Source organism: the organism of the source record quoted next, unplaced genomic scaffold, assembly GCF_019419815.1.
Source record: "Pyrus x bretschneideri cultivar Hongxiangsu unplaced genomic scaffold, Pyrus_bretschneideri_v1 Contig18, whole genome shotgun sequence".
Classification (NCBI taxonomy): domain Eukaryota; kingdom Viridiplantae; phylum Streptophyta; class Magnoliopsida; order Rosales; family Rosaceae; genus Pyrus; species Pyrus x bretschneideri.
Genome location: NW_025999479.1, coordinates 7096583 through 7105277, shown reverse-complemented (window position 1 = coordinate 7105277; position 8695 = coordinate 7096583). Strand labels below are relative to the sequence as shown.

General features: G+C 33.4%; 1 pseudogene; it reads left to right on the top strand.

Moving 5' to 3' along the window:
* The first annotated feature begins 2812 nt into the window (after positions 1 to 2812).
* LOC125476234 lies at positions 2813 to 3992 on the top strand (annotated as a pseudogene).
* Positions 3993 to 8695: the final 4703 nt, after the last annotated feature.

Below are 8695 nucleotides of genomic sequence, written 5' to 3'. Positions count from 1 at the left end.
TGTACTCATGTTTTCAGAAAAATAAATCTTCCTCGTCCATGCTGTCTACCTAGGGGTGCAACTTGAATAGGATTTATATCCCTATTCAGATCGATTTCAAGCCAAAAAAATTTGAAATTGAAATTCAGAATTTCAAAAAGAATTGGATAGAAATGAAAATGTGACATCCCACATCGCCCAGGGAAGTGATCCTTAAATGTATATTCCCATCCCTACCTAGCACGAGGCCTTTTGGGAGCTCACTGGCTTTGGGTTCCGTAGGAACTCCAAAGTTAAGCGAGTAGCGCACGAGAGCACTCCCAGGATGGGTGACCCATCGGGAAGTTCTCGTGTGAGTTCCCAGAAACAAAACCGTGAGGGCGTAGTCGGGGCCCAAAGCGGACAATATCGTGCTACGGTGGTGGATCGGGCCCGGGCCGGGATGTGACAGAAAAAGTATTCGAATCCGATTCGAAAAAATTTCGGTTTTGCCTAACTCTATTTCATAAACTTAATTATATACTTATTGATTTCGGCTATGTTTCATTTGTCATTTGTTATACAAATAATTTTTAAATTTATTATTATTAAGGGGGGAGGATTCAAAATTATTACAATAATTTAAGAGAATACATGACACATGTATGAAAACCCAACAACCCAGACCGCATGCAATTATACAATATAATAAAATTATGATTCTATTAACATAGTACATACAAAAAAAAAAATGAGAACTATGAAATTGTATATTATGTAGAGAGAGCCAAGATGGGATACTGATGATCTTGGTATAGATGAAGTCATATAACTTCCATAAATTTGAAATTCCAAAATTAATCCGATTCTAAATTTGAATTGTTTATAAAATTCCTGAATTGGAATTGATATTCATATTCAAAGCTTTTTGACTTGGAATTGGAAACATATGTTTTATATCTGGATAATACTTGAATACTCACTAGTGAACACTCATATTTGATTTTGTCCAATGATATTTTAATACATATTTTATTATTAAAAAAAATAAACGGACATGTTATTAATTCTTCTTGAACTTTAAAAAATAAGAAACACATGTCATTTTTTAATTAAGTCAAATAATAAAATGAGTACATCGAATGCTCCCCCATAAAGTACTCTGATACAGCCGAAAGAAGGCATGTATATAATTTCACCAATTTTAAATCTTCTCCACCTGCAAGTGGCTCTTGACCACAATGGTGGAAAGTTGTTAAGCCTTTGCATGACGGTTCAAATTCCGTTAGTGACTAATTTAATATCTAATCTAACAAAATATATCATTTCACAGAAAACAAGAAATCAAAAAAAACAAAAAAACAAAAAAACAAAAAAACAAAAAAACAAAACAATCTTCTCCACCTATTTTGTGTGTGGCTTGATTGACACGTGTTAAGTTTATGGACAACATGTTAAGGATGGTTAAGTTTATAAACAAGTGTCAATTAATGATAGATGCCCCAAAAAGACCATCAACAAAATAGGTTCATAAAATTGGAACTCAATTCCAGCGTATGTTGTAACTTTTTGGCAAACACATGCATGTTGTCTAAATAATGCGTACGTTTGCCTTATTGAGTTAATGTATAAGAGCATCTCCACCAGTGGGTGGAGGGTGAGGGCAATAAAATTGCCTTTACTTTTTATTTTAAACAATAATTGACTTTATGCAAGTCCACAAGTGTGGAATGAGGAAGGCTAATGGCAAAGGCGATTACTATTTATAAATATATTCTTTTAATTTTTTAATGAATGTGTGCATTAATTTATAACAAACATAATTAAAGTCTAATTCCAATAAATAATTTCAAATACAATGAAAAATCATCGCATTACAACAAACATAATATATACTAATTAATAAAACACTCATTATCAACCAAAATCCTATGAAATTACCAGTTTGACCCTTTAATTAAAACAGAACATGAATAAGAAATATAGGGGAGAAATATAATTTTACATAACCAAATTTTGCTGTTTTTTTTTTTCAAAGCCTCACCTACATGTAATCCTAACAGATCTCTAATTTTTTTTGAAAAAACCTTCCCACTCCTACATTCTCTATCACTCTCTTCCTCTCTCCTTCTATTTCAAAAACAAAAATAAAAAAATTTCTCACACACTTTGTGTGTGCCCATATGCTAGTTATATTTAAACTAGGGAATAAAATCATTGTAGTAAAAAAATATTGGGTTGTGGTGTGAAGAATGAAGAATATAGTTGGGCATTTATAGAAAAAATAATAATTTTTTAGAAATTTTTTAGTAATTTTTTGAAATTTTCACCATTATAGTAATCTTAGCCGTTGATTTTCAAAATTATAACCTTTGAAGGGTCAAGATTCTACCACGTGGCAACTGACCACAAAAGAACAATTTTTTTCCGTTGAAAAACCAACCGTCCAAATTAAAGAACAGTTAGAAATCCAATGGTTCCATTTCATCATGAAGGAGCCATTTGGCTCATTTGGTCATCACGTGGGAGGGGCAATTGGCAGGGCTGCTGCCATGCTACCTGCCCTTGCATCAATTGCCCTTCATCCTTGCAACTGCTGGAGCAGATATTGATGGGTTGGAAGGCAACTTTCTCCAATTGCAAGGGCAACTCCACACCGGTGGAGATGCTCTAAGCTACTCACCAAACACCAATCAATCAATACAAAAGAGAAGTCAAACAAGAAATTAAAAAGGAAGGGAAAGGAAAAACTCTTTTATGTCCACACATCTCCCAGTTCATCCTTATTTCTTAGAGCCCTCAAAACGTTTTAGCTATTGAGAAGAAAATGTTGAGTTGCTTGAGTACCCCTACAATGACCAAACTTCCAGTGGTAGATTTCTCCAAAGCGGATTGCTGGAAGCCAAAGACAAGTTCTTGGCTCACGGTCCGCAAAGATGTTTGTCTGGGACTCAAAAAGCACGGTTGTTTCGTAACAACGATGCCCGACAAAGTTTCTTTGGAGCTTCACAATACCATCTTTGAAACATTGAAGGACTTGTTGGATTTCCCTGTCGAAGTTAAGGCCAAAAACCGATACGAAGGAAATGTGTATTTTGGCCATTCCAGTTATACTCCCGTCCAGGAATGCTTGGGAATTATGAATGTTCCAAACACAGAAGCAATCCAGAAATTCACGCATCTTTTTTGGCCTAACGGAAACGAGAAGTTTAGGTATATATAATTTTATCTGCCTTTAACTAATTCTCGTAATCTTAATCATATGCTTATCGTCACACACACATACGTTCACTTTCAAACTAATAATATTTTGTTATTTGTTTGCCAGTGAGAGTGCATATTCGTATGCAAAAGTGTTTATGAACTGGATCATGTGGTGACAAAAATGGTATTTGAAAATTACGGTGTGCAGAAGTACCATGACGATCATATTCAGTCGACTTTTCCAATTTTCCAATTTGCACAATACAAAGAACCCAAGAAAGTTGGAAGCAATGTGGGTCTAGAAAGTCACACAGACAGGAATTTTAACACCATTCTATATCAAAATCATGTCTGCGGTCTGGAGATAAACATAAAGGACGACGAGTGGATAATGTTTGATCCACCTTTGCCTTCATGGTTCCTGTTCGTAGCTGGTGATTTGTTTAAGGTACACCACAACTTTTGAATTAACACACGAAAACTATTAATCTTTCTTCATATGAGTATATATATTTAATACAGAATACCACTCCATATGCATGTCAAACAAAGGAAACCTTGCATGCTTTGATTATCTTTGGTTGGCTTAGGTCTGGAGTAATGGCAGAATAAAATCTTGCAGACATCGAGTCAGCATGAGGGGAAATGATGAGGTGAGATACTCGTTTGGATTATTCTCTTTAAAATTAGGAGTAACACACACACTCGAGGAGTTTGTGGATGAAGACCATCCTACACGTTACAGGCCAGTTGATCAGTTAGAGTATATCAATTCATTTAACGACAACAAGGAAGGTTTATGGAACATCGAGGAATATTGTGGAGTTTGATTATTTTACTATTTTTCATATTCGTTTTCTTAAATTTCTGATGGATTTCTTTCTTTTGAGACTAACTACAGTAGTAACAATTATTTAGCACTATGTCATATGATGACCAAATATGCTCTTTTAATATCATTAAGCATATCTAACAATCATATTGATGATAATACTAAGTACTTCGTAGTATTGTAGCCAAATCTCTCTTTTTTATTTCTTTTGGAATAAACATGTAGTGTATGTTTTCTTTTCTTCCGCTTATGTTACTGTTTTATTATTTTGTTTGTGTCCTTAAAATATCAAAGGCCATCGGTGCCCAGATGTACACAATTATGTTAGTGTGGTGGTTGTTATGTCATATCCTCAATGCCCTTTCGATAGTAGAATAAAGTACCAAGATAGTTTTATTCAAAGCAAAGTACTAAGAGCTGGTTTGGTATTGCTGTGCTTTGAAAAAAAACTACTTCTGTTGTGCTGTGAGAATAAGCAGCTGTGAAATAAAGCAGCAGAGTATTTGGTAAACTTTTTTGTAAAAGTGCTTTTGAAAAAAAAAACAGTATTATAGTGTTTGGTAAACTTTTATGTAAAACAGATATGAAAAAAAGCCAGTTTTTCAAAGCTGGGTTTTGCAGCTTCTTGTTTTTGGCTTTTTTTCACCCAAAACTATGAAAAAAAGCTGAAGCTGAATGTTTACCAAACACAAAAACAGCTTCCAACTTTTTTTGATACCAGCTTTTTTCAGAATCACCTCAATACCAAATCAGGCCTAAGATTAGTTCTACTATCTACGATTCAATGATGTTTTAGTGCATCCTCAAAGAAAATATAAAAAATAGGGTTAATTACAAAAAACTACCTCAAGTATGGGTCAAATGACACTTTCATACCTCATCTTTTAAAATTGACAATGTCATACCTCATCTTACGAATTTGTGTCAATGTTATACCTTCCGTTAGTTTGGCCGTTTATTCTCAGTTAAATGCTGACGTGGCTTGATCTGGGACCCATTTTTATTAAAAAATTAATAAAAAAAATTATTAAAAACAAAAAAAATCATTTAATATTATTTAAATATTAAAATAATAAAAAAAATTATTTAAAAAAAAAAAAAAAAAAAAAAAACCAACGTCAATCTCCCTTCCCCCCCCCTCTCTCCCTTCTCCCCATCTTCATCTTCTTCCCCTTTCTGCAACTACAACCCAGAAAAACAAAAGAGAAAAAAAAAAAAAAAAACCAATTTGTTTTCCTTGCTCCTCACCCCCTCTTCTCCCCACACCCACGCACCCAACCTCCCCACCTTCGCACCCCAACCTCGCACCCACTATCTACAACCCCTAAAAAAAAAAAAACCCAGAAAAAAAAAACCCATTCTCCTGGGCGAGGAGAAAATGGGCGGCGGGGGTCCGGGGGGGGGGGGGAGGGGGGGAGAGAGGGGGTGGGGGAATGGGTGTGGAGAGGAGAGGGTGGGTGTGAGGGGGGCGAACTGGGTTGCTGCTGTTTGTTTTTTTTTTTTTTTTTTTTTTTTTTTCTTCTTCTTCTTCTGCACGGGATGAACTGGGGACTTTTTTTTTTTTTTTTTTTTTTTTTTTCTTCTTCTTCTTCTTCTGCACGGGATGAACTGGGGACTTTTTTTTTTTTTTTTCCTTCTCTCTTCTTCTTCTTCCCTCTTCTTCTTCTTCTGCAGGGGGACGAACTGGGCTTTTTTTTTTTTTTTTTTTTTTTTCTTCTCTCTTCTTCTGCTTCCTTCTTCTTCTTCTTCTTCTTCTTCTTCTTCTTCTTCTTCTTCAGGGGGACGAACTGGGCTTTTTTTTTTTTTTTTTTTTTTTTTCCTTCTCTCTTCTTCTGCTTCCTTCTTCTTCTTCTTCTTCTTCTTCTGCGGGTTAGGTTGGGGGGGGGTGGGGTTGGGTGGGAGTGGACGGGTTTGCTGCTGTTTTTTTTTTTTTTTTTTTTTTTTTTCTCTTCTTCTTCTTCTTCTTTCTCCTTCTTCTTTTCTGGGTTGCTGGGTTGCAGGAAGATGATGGGGAAGAGAGAGGGGGAGATACACGAAAGGAGAGGGAAGATAATGGCTGTTTGTTTTTTATTTTTTTATGTACTTTTTTTTTATTATTTTAATATTTAAATAATATTAAATGATTTTTTTTGTTTTTAATAATTTTTTTATTAATTTTTTAATAAAAATGGGTCCCAGATCAAGCCACGTCAGCATTTAACTGAGAAATAAACGGCCAAGCTAACGGAAGGTATAACATTGACACAAATTCGTAAGATGAGGTATGACATTGTCAATTTTAAAAGATGAGGTATGAAAGTGTCATTTGACCCATACTTGAGGTAGTTTTTTGTACTTAACCCTAAAAAATACCAATGAACAAAAATAGATATTTTTAATAGAAAAAATGGCTCCATCTGATGAGTCAAATGCGTACTTGGATTGAAGGAGGCGCTTCCAACTGTAAGAATGACAAGGAAAAGAGGTTGCTACCAAATTATTTTTAATTTGATTAATGGTAGAGCCCATAACAAATACAACCTACTTTGTTTCTTTTAACTTGTTACTTTCCACGAGTGCATTTTTGCTCACCACCATTTAGTATGGTGTATGCTTACAACTATATTTATCATCTTTAGATAAGTTTGAATTTTGAGATTTGTTCCTATCCATTACACGAATCTCAAAATTTAAACTCATCTAATTGTAATAAATAGGATGGTGAGCATATCATACTAAATGGCGCTGAGCAAAAATCCACCGTCCTTTGTAAATAACTCTTAAATATTACAAAAGAAAATAATATAAAATGAACATCCTGACATAGCGGATAGAGTAAGAAGTTTTGCATAATGTCAAATTGTCACATAAGAGTATCTCCAAAGAAGATGTCAAAATGTCCAAATAAACAATAATGGTAAAAAAAGACAGTAGTAATGTTTTCCAACCAAGAAGCCAATTTTGATGTGGCATGACATAGAATGTCATCTCTTCCTCTTTCTGCTAAATTTGACAGTAGCATCAAAAAATTTTAACTAATTTTTAAATACATTTTATTGATTTTTTTATTAGTTTAAGACCTTGCCTTTTAATTTCTTTTCATTACCAATACAATATTTAAAAGAAAAACTAACGAAAAGTTTAAAAAAAAAAATTAGTTTTAATGAAAAGTGACAAATAAAGGTGTAGTGAATAGTACCAGAGAAGGGTAAAAATATGGTTTTTCGTTAAAAGTGAACAGTACCAGGAGTGTTTCGTTAAAACTCCCATGTTTAAAGAGCATCTCTAAAGGAGATGTCAAAATGTCCAAATAAACAATAACGGTAAAAAAGACAGTAGCAATGTTTTCCAACCGATAAACCAAATTTGGTGTGGCATGACATGGAATGTCATCTCTTCCTCTTGATGCCAAATTTGACAGTAGCATAAAAAAAAAAACTAATTATTAAATACATTTTATTGATTTTTTTTATTAGTTTAAGACCTTGCTTTTTAATTTCTTTTCATTACCAATGCAATGTTTAAAAGGAAAACTAACGAAAAGTCCATTTTTTTTAATTTTATTGAAAAATGACAAATAAAGGTGTAGTGAATAATATCAGGAAAATGTAAAAATATGGTTTTTCGTTAAAAGTGAACAATATCGGAGGTGTTTCGTTAAAACTCCCATGTTTAAAAAGCATCTCCAAAGGAGATGTCAAAATGTCCAAATAAACAAAAACGGTAAAAAAGACAGTAGCAATGTTTTCCAACCGAGAAGCCAAATTTGATGTGGCATGACATGAAATATCATCTCTTCCTCTTGCTACCAAATTTGACAATAGCATCAAAAAAATTTAACTAATTATTAAATACATTTTATTGATTTTTTATTAGTTTAAGACCTTGCCTTTTAATTTCTTTTCATTACCAATGCAATATTTAGAAGGAAAACTAACGAAAGTCTTTTTTTTTTTTTTTTTTTTTTTAATTTTAATAAAAAGTGACAAATAAAGGTGCAGTAAATAGTACCAGGGAAAAGTAAAAGTATAGTTTTTCGTTAAAAGTGATCGGTACCGGGAGTGTTTCGTTAAAACTCCCATGTTTAAATACTTTTATACCTTTTAATTCATTTTCTTTCATTACCAATGCAAAGAAAAGAAATATTAGTTTTTAATTTTATGTTTACCATCTGATCTTTGTTGCATTTCCATTTTCATTTGTTCAAAAAAAACAAATTTTGACATATCGGATGGATAACAAAACTTTAAAAATGTCAAAGTGCCACATTAGACCATTTTCAAGAGAGATGTCAAATTTTGAACATCAAATTCAAATAAGATGCAAAATAGAAGTTATGTATTTTCTATCTGAGTGAGAGTCGTAACTTTGACACGACCTAGGCGACACTAGGCGTGGACTTTTAGAACACTGAATACATAGGTATTTATAGAGTTTTTGGGTGAATTTTGATTTAAATATGTTTTTAAATTGTTTAGCAATTGTATTTAATTTTGAAACTTTAGATTTGATCATATTCGATCTCAGTCGTTAGATTTAACATATTTATAACTTAGGTTTTAAAAAGTGGGAATTGAATATGGACCGTTGGATCAACCAACAGTCCAATCATGTGAGTTGAAGTGACACACCCCGACCGAAATCAAGGCGTGTTGGCCGTCACGTGAAGGTGACGTAGCCATGTGTACAGTGCGGAAGCAAAAGATAATAATAAAAGTATGA